Source organism: Rhinopithecus roxellana, chromosome 12 (assembly GCF_007565055.1).
Source record: "Rhinopithecus roxellana isolate Shanxi Qingling chromosome 12, ASM756505v1, whole genome shotgun sequence".
In the NCBI taxonomy this organism is placed as follows: Eukaryota; Metazoa; Chordata; class Mammalia; order Primates; family Cercopithecidae; genus Rhinopithecus; species Rhinopithecus roxellana.
The window spans coordinates 102984213-102998657 of NC_044560.1; the positions used below are offsets into that span (position 1 = coordinate 102984213).

The following is a 14445-nucleotide window of genomic DNA, read 5'->3' on the forward strand; positions in this document are numbered from 1 at the left end:
GGCAGCAGGAGGGAGCCTTGTGGTGATGGACATGTTTGGAATCTCGGCTGTGCTAATGTCAGCTTTCTGGCTGGTTATTGTGCTATGGCTTTGTAATATGGTACCATGAGGGGTAAGCAGGGTAAAGGGTGCACAGGACCTTTCTGTATTTATTTTCTAACACTTCATGTGAATCTATAATTATCTTGAAAGTAAAAATTTAATTTAAAAATCCTTGCAAATAAAAGGGAGAAACCAAAGCCTGTGTAATGCCTTTCCTCTATGCATGCTTTCTCAGTGAAACCACAAAACTGATAAGGGAAAGTTTCTTTTTATGAACATATTTCAGCTGACAAATGAAGAAGGTGCGATGCGGCTAGACTATCCCCATGTGTAACCTTCTGTGAGGTGACAGATTATGACGCGATCATTGATGGCTGTGAACATCGCACAATAAGGTCTTATGAACCTCAGGCAGCACCACCTCTAAAGCAGTCTTACCACAAAATCTTAAACCTGGACCTGATCAAGCATCTGGACTGGCTTATGGATATAGAGAAAATGTAGGGGACAGATGACCATGGGAAATGTCTCCGTGGGGCAAAATTCACAAAATTCAGATTGTTGGAAACTCTCCAGGACCAAAGGTCTAGATTGTTCAAAAACAACAACAATGAAAAAAAAAAAAAAAACTGCCAGAAAGAAAAAACACAGAGGAAGAAGGTAAATTAAAAGAAACATCAGAGTTATACCCATCAATTACAATGAGTAGGTCTGTTTGGGCCCCAGGTTCAAACAAACCATGTAAAAATTTTAAGAGCATCCATATGACAATTGGGAAAATGTGAACACTGACTCCATGTTTGATGTTACTAAGGAATTATTAACATTTTAGGTGTAAAAAATTGTATTATGGGTATAACTTTTTAAAATCAGGTATTCGTACCTGATTTGTACATTTGTACATTATACATTTTGTACAATTGTACAAAAATCATTTGTATAGATACATACTGAAATATTTATAGATCAAATTATAAAAATCGGAACTGGCCACTCATCTGTAATTGTTGAAGCTGGGTGATTAGTACATGGGTAGGGGTCACTATAGCTGGGTGATTAGTACATGGGTAGGGGGTCACTATACTAGTCTCTCTGCTTTTGCACATATTTGAAATCTGTAGTAAAATTTTTATTTTAGGAAATACAAACAAAGTAATTTAATATTCCCCATATTGGCCTCTGCAAAACTAATATCTCCTGTAACTTGGGGATCTTGGAGCTTTTTATGCGTGGCATAAAAATGACAATGTACATCCCTCTCCCCACAGGACACAGAACACATTTACGAGTCTTTTCACCCTCATCTCATTGGAGATTTTATTGGGTGAAGAACCCTCAGTAGGCACGAAATTCATTCTCACAAGCAGAGAGATGCATTATGCTCCATTTATTGCTCATCCTAAATTATAAACATTTCCAGTGAATGTAAAGGAAGATATGATTGAAAAGGACTCTATGAAGACAGGATGTTTCTGTACAGTCCTCGTATCTGCTCATCTGTTCCAAACTTTCCAGGGATTTTACCAGAGATTTAAGACATTCTCCCGAGGGTTTGTGGTAGAGGGATTTTTCTTAACTAAGGAGTGCAAGTAGCAAGCAATAGCCCACCCAGTTGGAGACAAAAAGAAGGGTGTCAGTGTTCCCAGTGTTAAAAAACAAAAAAGACATCACCCTGGACACCTCTGAGAATTATACAAGGAGATATACACAGCCCCCACCTTTCCTGAGTTCAAAAGGAAGGTGGGTTTTGAAAGAAGAACAGGGAGAGTAGATCTCTCTGGATCTTCTGATGCTCACAACAAAGAGCTCAAGGTATCTGAGTCAACTCTTGAGGCTTCTCTGAATAGACGGATGAAGAGAGCATATGACAAGCTTGCCAACAGGTCCCAGAAGTTTTAAGAGAAAAGAACAGATTGCTCTTTGCAAAACAAACCCAGCTAGGTGCGTGGAGCCCCAGTAGATAGAAAGAGAAGAAAACATCAACGTTCTGAAATTGTAGACAGGTGCACCATCCCTTATGGATACCAATCTGTGCTCCCCATAAAATTCTGTGCCCAGGGTCAACTGGCCAGGGACAACTGGCTCACCAGGAGGCCTATATATCATCTTCTCCAGGCCCTAATTACAGCTCTATGCAATAGGACTCAGCCAAGGAGGTGGTTCGGTTTTGTCCACTGGGTCCCTTGAGGTCCATGGTAACCTCTTCTTCATTCTCTGCAGGCAGATCACACTTTATAATAAGATCAGAGGCAGAGAACTTTGACAACTACCCCCTTGCCCTCTGGCCCTGGGGTCAGGCCTACTCAAACAACATCTGCTGTCCCAAACCCGGAGAAGTGTAGATTTTGGCACTGGTAGAGGAATAACAACTATTGTTGACACTTGATCTTGTGGGCCTGGAATTCCCACTATGTTTTCACAGTTCGGAACCTATTCCTGCCACCTCTATCAGGGAAGATAAATGGGCATGAATAATGGGCAGACGAGTTTCCCAAAAGCCCAGACAGGCTGCAGGGAGCACGTAATGAGCAGACAGTGCGGTTCATGCCGGGGAGCCCAGGTTTATCCAGGCCTCATCCTCACTCCCTTTCTCTACAGATAATTGGACCCAACAGGACCATTCTGAATCACTTTTCTCTCTTCAGTTATTCTTCAGTTCTACTCAAAGGGTCAGTTTAGGGCATAATTAAAGTCAATTACTTTCTGAAAGGCCATCAGGACAACCTTTAGAGAAAACGATAGCAGCCCCACACTTGCTGTAGGAATTATTAGCTTGTCAGCCTCCAGGCTCATGGAGACAAATGATCAAAAAGTTAGAGAGATCCAGGTGTTCACCTATTTGCTCACTTATTCTTTCATTGTGAGTGCGCATGTGTGGGTGTGTGTGACATTTATTATGAGCCAGAGGGCAGGAGCCAGCGACACAGTGGTGCAGAGAATAATCGTATTCCCTGCCTTCATAGGGCATACAGCTTGGTGGAGGACACAGATGTGAATTCAGTAATTGCCCCAATAAATTCTTATTCTCCTACAGATGAAGAAATATGATATGATGTGATGGACAACAGAGACTTACATGGTGTGGTCTGGGCTGGTCTTTCTGAAGCTAAGACTGACAGGATGAGCAGGAGTTTACCAGACAAAGAGGAGTGGAGGGGTTTTCCAAACACATCTCAGCACAAACTGTTGTCTTTGCTGGGAGCTGAAAAAAGATAGTGTGGCCAGAAACCATTAGGTGAGACGCTGGACATGAGATACAACCTCAACAGGTGGAAGAAGGTCGTGAGAGATGAACAGAGGAATATAGTACAGCAGAGAGGATGCAGAAGCTGACGTCAGGGTGTCTCAGTTTGAAACCAGTGGCCACCCTGTTCCTCTCCCATGTGGTCCCATCATGGGCCTCTCGGGTCTGGGATAAGAGGCTAATGTATATCTTATACCCTAAGCAGGGGTGGTTCCTGCACTTTAGCAAAAAGCTAAGAAACTAGGGAAAAGAGATGGAAATAATAAAGAAATAGGACAAAGACTTTGAAGATCAAAGCCCTCGGGCTGTTCTCTTTTTAAAATTTTTCTATTTAAATTTTCTTTTATTTTTATCAAGAAGGGTCTCACTATGTTGCCCAGGTTGGTCTCCAACTTCTGACCTAAAGCAGTCCTCCCACCTTGCCTCCTAACATGCTGGGATTACAATGTGAGCCACCACATCTGGCCTTCTGGGATGTTTCTCAACAAAACATTGAATGCCAAGATTGGTTTTGTGCCATGTGCCAACTTCACAGAAGCCAGTCTATGAGCCACCAACTCCACTCAGCAATTACATCTTCTGGAGCTTTAGTTCAATTCCTGTAGACACACCACTGCTTGTGGCCTGACTCTTTGCCACCCAAGTGTACTCAGCCCCCACTGGGGAGTCTGCCAGGCTTGCATGGCTCCCACTGCACTTGCTGTGCTGGGACCGAAAACAGTTTTTGTTCTCCTAGCTTAACTCCACTGGATTCATGGAGGCTCTGGCCTCCTCAATGGTTGTCCTGGGACAGGGAAGCTGGTTAGCACAATTAACACAACCTGGTCACGCAAGACATTGATGGTCCGTAATGTGAACTTTGACTAGTAGGAGACAGAGAATGGAAAAAAGCCAGCAGATAAATTATCTGGCCTTCCTCCAGTATGACGGACTGTTCTGAGCCACAGTGTTTCACATGTCTTCCCTGGAGATGTCCCACATGACTTCAGCAACCAGCTGGAGTTCTGGAGAAACCGTTGCCATTCTGGTAACATATGACCTTGTATTTGCTTTCTCTCCTTCCTGCTTTATCTCCTTGCGTCCCTTACTTGGTTGTTGGGATTGCACCTCCCAATAAAGCATTAGCATGTCGGCACTGCTTGGGGCTCTGTTTCCTGGTTTAAGATTCTGACTCCTGAATGCTGAAGCAGTGAGTTCAGAAGGAGGAGTCCAGGCTGGGCTCAAACCTGGTGAACAAGAGTGCTGTGGTGCATGAATGAGTTCTTCCACAGATGTGAGAAAAGATACTTAGTACATGCCACCCCTGAGCTATCCTTCTGTGGCAAATGTGTGCTTAAAGTCAGCAGTTCCCTAAATACACTTGAGATCACAGATGAAGCAAAATCAGACTAGCTCCCAACATAGAAAAGCACAATAGGAAAGAAATATTTGGTGGTGAGAAGTTCATAGCTATGAGCAAATTAGGCAGTGAGACCCAGCATGCACTGTGGGAGAAGTTGAAAACAAAAACATGGATAAAATTGCTTAATGGATTATAACAATATGCATGACTGTGTGCCAGGCAGTGTGCTAAGACTTTCTTGTTTCATCCCATTTGCTTATTATAACAGTACTCTAAGACATACACTCTTACAAACCCTTATTTCACAGAGGAAGAAACAGGCCCAGAGAAGTTGGCTAACTCATCCAAGGTCACAGAACTGAGTGGCAGAGTCAGTCTTGGACCCCAGGAAGGCTGGTTTTGAATTTCATGCTTCTAACCTGAGTACTGACTGTACTGCTTGGTGGAGTTCTCTGCTAGTCCTAACTTTCAGGCAGAAGTGAGCACTACTGAGATCACATGCCTGTTTTGAGGGGCTGATACCAGGAGGGAGATTAGACTTTTCTGTCTAATCTGTAGTTTGTCTCTTCCATGAGTCTTGGGATCAGAACCCTGAATCAGAGAGCGACGGATACTGGCCAAGGTAGATGTGATGGTCTGAATGTGTTTAACACACAGCATGTATTAGAATCCTCAACTCAGCAGTGTCAGGAGGTGGGGCCTAATGGAAGGTGTCCAGGTCATGGGGGTTCCATATTCATGAATGAATTAGTGTCCATTATAAAAGGACCTGAGGCTGTGAATTCCATCTCTTGCTCTTTCTCCGTCTTTCTCCCTCTTGCCTTCTGCCACGGGTAATGCAGCAAGAAAGCTGGCACCAGATGCAGCCCCTTGATCTTGGACTGCCCAGCCTTTAAAACTGTGAGCCAATTAAATGTTTTCTTTGTAAATTACCTGGTCTCTGGTATTCTGTTATAGCAGCACAAACAGGCTAAGATCGTAAGATAGTAGGGAAACAAGCTCCAGATGTACTTGAAGTCTCTTATTCTTAATTTAGGAGTTAAAGAGCAATCCCCTCCAGTTTCCATTAGAAATGCTTCTTCCATATCAAATATTGTGGGATAGCCTAAAACACCTTTCAACACTTCTCCAAAATTCAACAGATATGATTTCCACAGACTTTACTCACAGGGGCTCCAGTAGAAAAGGAAGAGGCTTGGGTTTAATTGAAGGTGGCCTCAGACATCTGTGAGGAACAGCCCTTTTAGAGACATATCCCTACAAAGAAAGCGTCAGAATTATTATCCTAATACGTGGACATCCACGGTTCCTTCAGCACCATCGAAATGCAGAGACAATGGGGAGATGCAGGGAGAGGGCTCTGCACAGTGCGGCCAACTTGCCAGGTTGAAGACAGACAACCTCCATGGAGCAGGGACTTCAATCAGTTAATTCCCCACCCCCATTGTTGCTTACTAACATGGGACACTGATTAAAAATTAGATTCTCTGCACGAGGCTTAACTTATAATTTAAGAACTTTTGCTGTACAACCATTGCAAAAACAATTACATAAAGATTAATTAGCAAATTCCCGAAACAGTAGTAAACAGCAAAGTAGTTTAATTAAAACCATTATCTCCAAAATCTGAACGTTAATAACAGTTGTAGCCCAGGGAGAAATAAGAGGCACACTGGCACAGAGTGGAGTAAAGGGAGGATGTCCTTCAACACCAGCCCAAGTGTCGGCCCAAGTCTCCACGGCTGCTGTGCTGTTAATTACACTCCAGAACTCTCTGGCCACCACGTCTTGAGAGGCCCCAGGCTCCTCCTATGAGCCTCTGCATCTGTAGCCTTGACAAACGTGTCATTGCTGGCCTGCCTCCAACAAGAGGCCTTTAGCCCTCAGAAGAGAGGTAGGCAGCAGGGGGCACGAACAAGACATTTTAGTGGGGAATTCATAAAATTTGGATTTGTCAGAAAACATCTGTAACGATGACTCTTGTTCTTCGGAAGACACTGATAAATTTAACCCAACCCAGACCCCTTAACATAAACTCTGAAATAAAAGTTTGGCAAAGGAAGCCAGTGAGAATGAAATGTAACCATAGCAACTATGCAGTCAGCACACACACTGTACGATCACAGGGTCACAAGATCCTCACGAAGCCACACTATCTTCATTCTGTTATTATTTACTTATTTATTTATGAGACAGGGTCTCGCTCTGTTGCCCCAGTTGGAGTCAGTGACACAAAGTAGTGTGCGGTGCTCAGTGCAGCCTCTAACTCCTGGCTCAAGTGATCCTCCTACCCCAGAGTCCCCAGGGGCTGGGACTACAAGCACATGCCACTAAGCTCAGTTAATTTTCTTTTTTTAATTTTTTTGCAGAGATAGGGTCTGACTACATTGCCCAGGCTGGTCTCAAACTCCAAGCCTCAAATGATCTTCCTGCCTCAGCCTCTCAAAGTGCTGGGATTACAGGCGTGAGCCACTGCATGCTGCCGTATTACCTTTATTCTTAAGCCAAAGTCACTTGCTTAGCCTCGCACATGGGGAGTCTTCTCTTTTCAACTCTAAAGCCCATTTGTTCACCTTGATACCACACAGATGCCCTTTGTGGTGCAACATTTAGCCCAATGAAGGCTAATTGTGTGAGTCTCACCATTGTGTGAGTCTGGCGTGAAGTATGCCCTAGACTTGACAATGATTGATTTCTCCAAAGAACCCCTTCAGCAGGGAGATCCCAAATCAGAGAGACCTTGCCTTCACCCGGGACAGCCAATGTCTGCACAGCTCCACACGAAGCACCAGCTACTGTGGAGGGGTTGACCTGGGCCTGGAGTCCAGGACAGGCTGAGGACCGCCCCTCCTCCAGTCCCCTCCCTGAGTATCAGTCCCTGAGTTAGACACTGTCACAGGGGAGAGTTAGGAAGCCACCTTCTGACTCACCACACCCATTCCAGCCAGGTCCTCTCGCCCTGGCAAGCACCCAGGGACTGTATGTTGATTTGTCTCTCCCCTAATACAAGGCCCTGCCCTCCACCAGCAGAGCCAGACTGTCTGCCTGCAAGCCTGGCTTTTTATTCTGCTGCACTCCAGAAATTATGCAAATCACGGCTATTAGTATAACAGCTTTGCAGAATTCAGAAGAAAAAGGCAAAAAAAAAAAAAAAAAAACCACAATTCCAAAATCCCTGTGCTTGGTTAAAAGACCATGAATTTCCCCATTGTCCTCACTCACTCTCTCGTCAATATGAGATGTGTGCATCTGAAGCCTGCTTTTCAGTCATATGAACATCTATAAAAGAGACATCAGTCAGCAGAAACCTCTGGAACTGCAACATGAAAGAGAATGAGGGAAAAGCCCAACTCCAGCCAGGATGGAGAAGAGACAAAAGGCGAGATGTAGGAGGTGGCCCCGGAAGGCCCAGGCGGGGGTCTCTAGAGGAACCTAGGAAGACTCTGGTGTGGAACAAAGCTCCAGTGTGCTCTGAGCACTCTCGCTGTCCTTCCAGAGGGCCTCATTCCCCTTCTCACTCATCTCACTCACCACACTGGAAGCCTCTGGAGGGCAGAAGCTGCACACCTGTGCCCCGTCCCTTCCACAGCCCTGAGCAATGAGCAGGCACAGAGGTGGGGCCGGGGGAGGGCATGGAGAAATTGAGCTCCTCTGCTCACTCATTTCAGGGAGACCGCAGTGGTCTTGTTCCCTGTGAATGGACTGAGTTGCTTCTATCACTCAGAATCCCCGAAGGAACAGGTGGCGCATGGACATCAGAGGATTCAATAACCTGACAATTTGCAAAGATTTCGGTGGAACAGTGACAGCAGAGGAACGAGGGAGCACGTGATCCCAGGTGATCAGAAGGAGGAAGCTGCCTTGAGAGCAGGGACTCAGCCAGCCCGAGGTGGCCTTGCAGGGAGGACGCAGGAGGAATGAAGGCCCTGTCTCCCTCCTCTCTCCTTCTGCCCTCATCCCAAGGAGCTAAGGGAGCAGAGGCAAGGAAGCCAACTGGGTCATCCCTCCACGTCACCTCCCGAGGCCCAGAGCAAGGTAGAAAAGCTTCTGGGCCAGGCTCTGGCAGCACCACTTGGATATCCTTTGTAAGATGACGACAATGGTCCCGGGAGAGCACAACCGAACACCTGGCGCCCTGGCCCACGTTGCCTCCCAGCTCCCCTCTCATCAGAGGTCCGTGACAGCTCCCGCACCTGGCTCTGATGCTGTCCCACCTCAGGGTCATTCCACTTTTTGCTACGGGGCCCTGTCTGATTTCACAAGAGACCTCTAGGTCCACACTAAGACAGCCCAGAGGTATGGGCTTATCATCCCTGGGGATAGGCAGTAGCAGATGGTGGATATACAATCCTGCTTTCCATCTTCCAGGTGGAGAATTCTGGAAGACATCCTGTCCATGTCTTGGTGGGTCCTGGTGGACTTGAACCCCTGCTGTCCATGGCAGCAACTTTATTCATGTGCCTTCCCTGTCTCACTGTCCTTATACCCTCACTCTCATTTCCTGCAGTCACCTTCAAATAAGCAATCTGCACCCAAGACATTTTCTGGGGCTCTGCTTTTTGAGGAACTCAACTAAGACAAGTGAAAGCCAATAAATGGCACTGAGAGAGTTGATTACAGATATAAAAAATTATAATGTCAGATTGCTACCTCATGCCATACATACAAACCAATTCCTGATGGATTAAAAAGTTCAGTGTAAAAACCCAAAGCCTAAAATGTTTAGGAGCATATATTTATGAGTTTGGAGTAGGGAAGGATGTTTTAAGTAAGACATAAAAACTGCTAACCACTCAAAAATTGATCATGATTATGACCTCGTAATTAAGAGCTTCTGTTTATCAAATGACACCATGAAGAAACTGAAAAGCAAGCTATGAACTAGAGAAGGTATTTGCAACCCTCCAATAAGAGAGGGTTATTTAGTATATCCTAAGAAAAATCAAAAAGGAGAAAGATTTTTAAATTGTAGGTCACAGAGGAGGGTAAATATATAAAAAAACTCAAAATTAGTCATCAGAAAAATGCAAATTAAGACCCAAAGTAACCATCAAGAAAGGCAATAAAATGTGGCAGTTGAGAGCAAAGTCATTATGTCTGGTGGAGTTGAGCCCTGGCTTAAACCCGTGGGTGCCAGCTATGTGATCTTGCTGGCATTGCTTCCCCACTCTGTGGACAATAGCTTTCCATGCATTAAACAGGAATAACAGTAGTTCCTGCCTCCTTAGGTTGCTGTGTTACATGGAAGAAGACATGCAAAGCTCTTAGCGCAGGTGCTTCACAAACAGTAAACATGCAAACTATTTTTAAAAACCATTTCCAGGCGACTCAGAGATTATGTAATGGGTGCTTAATGGGAGCACAGCGGTACAGGTTTTTTATTTCGTGTGATCCAAAATATTGCACTTAAATAACATGTGGGTGACCTCACAGGAAGGAATGGGTTCTGCCAGCGGTGTGTCTATGTACCGTACTGCAGCCTCAAACACAGAGGAATGCATTAGCTGCATGTGAGCCCTCGTGATAAAAGAGATCTGAAAATAAATTGTGTATTTAATTCAGAGGGACTCCAGAGCTGCTCTTCTGGGATTGCAGCAGAAATCCTGGAGAAAGCTTAAGATTTGGGATTTTAGATCTTTATGCATCACTTACATCCACACAGAAAGAGAGTTCCAGGGACTGTGCACCCACAGAACAGTGCAAACCAGCCCACCCTGTGGCAGCCAAGACCTCCCGGAGCAGGTAGCCATGATGAAGGGGAACGGCAGCTCCCCGATGGCCTCCAAAGGACGCAAAATGGAAAGTGAAGATATATCAATGGCCTGAGACAATTCTGGCAATGACATTCATATGGACATTACGTTCCTGAACAGCAAGGGAACCCTGTGAGAGGAGGGAACAGTGAACTGGGGACCTAGATTCCAGCCCTCTCTACTCTGCGGAATCTCTGTGACAACTTTCAATGAGGGAGAATCATTTCTAGACTTCCTGGGGTTGGACTGAGGATCTCCAGAAGCAACCAACTTATATTCAGCATACACCAGATGCCAGACACGGCATGAAATTATTTGTATGCATTTTCTGGTTCAATCCAAAGAACTGCTCTATAAACAAAGCTACCAGGACCTGCAGAGGATCAGGGTTAGGAAGTGGTGAAGCTGGTATTAGATCAAGCCTAGGTGAAGTCATGTTTGAGAAAGCACTGAAAGCTGAGTACAGTCAGAGGATTGTTTCCAAAGTTAGGCCCAAGTGGGCTTGCGAGAGCAGGCATTACCGCCAAAACAAAACAGTGACCCTCAAGGCATTGGAGGCAGACCCCAAGCAAACCTGCACATGCTGGGAAAGGCCCGAGGCCGGGAGGAGGAGGTATTCTCTGCAGCTGCTCAGTCTGTTCATTCTGCACAAGGAGCAGCGCTAGCTGCTAGGATACCCTAACAGCTCTGGGGCAAGCAGGGCATTTACTCCAGGCTCTGCAGCAGGAACTCCCATCATGGGGAACGCCCACTATGCATAGCCATCTGGGGCCTCACGCTTCAAGCCACAAGCCTGCCCCACCTGGGCCCTCAACCCCACCTGTAAGGTAGGAGCAAGTGTTCGCTCTTACCCCCCATAAAAAGAAGTGAGGAAGAAAATCGCCCATGGTGTGTAGGGGTTTGTGTGTCTGTGCATGTGTGTGTCTGCACAAGCATGTGTGTGTGTGCGTGTCTGTGTTTCTGCATGTGTGTCTGTGTATGTGTGGCTTTAGTTGACAGTGGCAGTCCAGGTCTGCAAGTTCTAAGGTGCAGGCCCACATCTCTCTAGAAAGGACAGTCAGAACCACATTAATCGTTGCGTTGCAAGTACTCCACACCTCGCACTGTTCTCAGCACTTCACATAAACTAATTCACTTACTTCTCCCAATAACCCTATGAAGCAGGTGCTATTTTTATCCCGGTATGGCTTATGGAAAAATGACAGTGCAGAGAGATTTCATCTTTATCCAAGATTACACAACTAACAAGTGGCAGCACTGAGATCTGAGCGCGAAGAGCCAGGCTGCAGGGCGCTTTACCTGAGATGGAGACACTCTGAACTTCTGCCCCCTACTCTCATATGCCTGGGTGATGGAGGAAACACAGGAGGTTGATTTTAATTATACTTCCTGTGAACGCACAATTCGCCAAAATCATAAGAATTCTATCCAATGTGAAAAGCATACATTTGCAACTCACTGGGGTGCCATACGTCATGAAAATAAACAGAGATGCTGCCCTCGGGAGGTTCAGGACAGGGGCGCAGTCAGGGTTGCATGAGGGCTCCAGGAACCCTCCTGAGGACTGAAGGCACCCCTGGGTCCCAGGGCCCAGACTTCAAAAGCCCAGAGTGTTCTGTCTCCTGACAAGGCACTGGGGATCCAGGGACAGGTTCTTTACTTGGAAACTGGCTGAAGGCCAGCTCCACTCATGCCACTGCCAGGTACACACTCTGCTTGCTGCCAGGAAGATCTCAGAACAAGAAGCTCCCCCTGGAGGGGAGGGAGGAGACGCTACAGTCCAAAGACAGCATGGAGAGGACAGGGGGCATGGCAGAGAGAGGAGAGGAGAGGCGCAGCAGCGTTGGAGCCTCAGCTCTGAGAAGAGCTTGGGAACCGCCTTTGTTCCTGTGTACCTTCAACTGGCCAACTCACTACTAAACACCACTGTGTTCTAAGGCCTGGGGAGAGAGTGGATTAAAAAAGGCAAGCTTCCTGCTTGCATGAAGCTAACATTCTAGAAAAGAAGACAGGCCATAGGTGGACCGTCCCACTGGCCTGTCCACCTTCCTCATCTACTCTCTCCGAAGGTCAAATACAGCCACCCTCAGAGTGCAGCACAAGGGGAGGGGAAGAGACAGGCACCCCCAGATCACCAAACATAAGCTAAAAATGAGAGAAATGGGCACACTAGAAGTCCAGTCCCCAATGTGCAATATTGCCGTGGAGCAAGCATGTATCTGAAATATAACAGTATTTTTAAAATGGAGAGACAGGAATAGCACCCGGAACACACTCTGCAGAGAAGTGGGCCCTGGCATGCGCTACGTTGTTCAAAGAAACATCGCGGCCCTACCTGACATTCTTAGGTATCCCCTGGCTTCTAGGAAAACCTGTCACCAGTGAACAGACATCAGGGCACAGATTGGGCCCGGTGTCACAGTCATTGTGGCCAGGGCTTCTGGCTACAATGGTTAAGTGAGTCCAGGAATCTGTTCTGGCCCCATCTAAATGGTGCTATTTTAATGCTAGATTTCCTTGAGGTAATAAAACAAAAACAGGGAAACGGGGGGAAAGGATAATAGTCATAAATCACTAACCTAGGAGTCCAAACCCCCATTTAAAAGTAACTTGGAAGGTTAGAATAAAAAGGCAGATGCAGAAGCAGTGTTGAAATCCACAAAATAAAAAACTTTGCTGTGCCAAAGAAAGACTCAGATCCACTGATTGCCAGAGTCTCTGGAGCCCCAGCTAAAATGAATGAGGAAAGTGGTGGCCACTTCCACTAGGGAGGGCAAATATGCGCCCCTTCCTGGGCCAGTTCTCCCGGAGAGCTGCTGGGAACCTTGGACACGTCTTCCCTGGAAGAAAAGAGGCTGCGGTCAGTTCAGTGCCCGCAGAGAGGACGGTGGTCACCGCTACAGGTGGCATTCTAGACCTAGTCGATGTTTTGGAATCTCAGGGAAAATGAAAATGCCCACAGACATCTACACAGGAAAAGAAATAAGAAGAAAATAAGAATTTTAAAAGAAATAGAAATCTTTCTGACCTCAGACTTCTCTGCAGCGTTAAGTGTTGGCAGCAGTCGAGTCCTGTCCCGGGAAAACTGGGAGGAAGAGATGTAGCAAGCTGTTTGTCACGTCTGAGAGGAACAGAAAGGGCAGTTCGAGAAGTGGAGGAAGTTAGATAAGACCAGTCAGTGGAAATCATGAGAAACGACAGAGATTAGATCAGAACACATTTGGAAAGAAAAACATTACATGATTTAGTAAGTTGGAGAGTTGACCCTTTGAAGAACCCAATCAAGTACAAAACTTTAACAAATCTAATTAAGAAAAAATAGAAATAAAGAAAATTGGAACTAAGGAAAGAGACATAACATATGCTGATAAAAGTAATTATAATTATGAGATAATATTATGCACAGTTATATGCTAATAAATTCCATCAACATGTAAAAATGTAACACTTAGTGAAAATAATAAATTAGGAAAAATAGCTCAAGAGGAAGTAACACCCTAGAATGAAGCCATAGCCACGGAAGAGACAGGAAAGTATTGTCAGTACACTGCCTTGGAAAGTCTTTGGAGGTGATGAGACTTTATTATTAGTGCATATTGTCTGGACTTCATGGAATAGATAAATTGCATACTATAAAATTTACAGCAGAATATAGAAGAAAATGAAAGGCAAATTCATTTACTTTATGAAGAAATTCTATCTGGCAAAAATAGCATGAAAAATTGACTCACCAGCACTTCCCGAAATACAGTGGTGGGGAGGTTTTTCTTAACAATAATGGCAAAGGAAGAAATCATTAGGAACAAGATGGATAAATGTAATTAAGTTTAAATGTTAAACCTCGTATCAGAAAACACTGTAGTAAAATTCCAAGGGAAATGACAAACCAAAAACCATTTGTAAGAAATACAAGAAAGGATTAGTTATTAACACATTAAAAAAAATCCTCTCACAATTACAAAAACACTATATAACCATAATAGACAAGGACATTGAGACAATTATACAAGCAACAGAAATGAGCAATAAGCATGGAAAAGAAAGGCTCAAGCTCACTAGAAAGG

The 14445-nt window shown here is 45.2% G+C and overlaps 1 long non-coding RNA gene across 2 annotated transcripts in view; it reads right to left on the reverse strand.

The window, feature by feature from the left end:
* Window positions 1-13503, reverse strand: part of LOC115892178 — a 45068-nt gene extending 31565 nt beyond the window's left edge. The window contains exons 1-2 of one of the 2 annotated variants that reach the window (XR_004052061.1): window positions 13410-13467; window positions 5797-5885 (exon numbers count right to left, since the gene is read on the reverse strand). This is a non-coding gene — a long non-coding RNA (uncharacterized LOC115892178). Of the gene's footprint in view, window positions 1-5796; window positions 5886-13409 lie in introns of both variants that reach the window. The other variant, XR_004052060.1, reaches the window with a different exon arrangement.
* Between the last annotated feature and the right edge of the window lie 942 nt (window positions 13504-14445).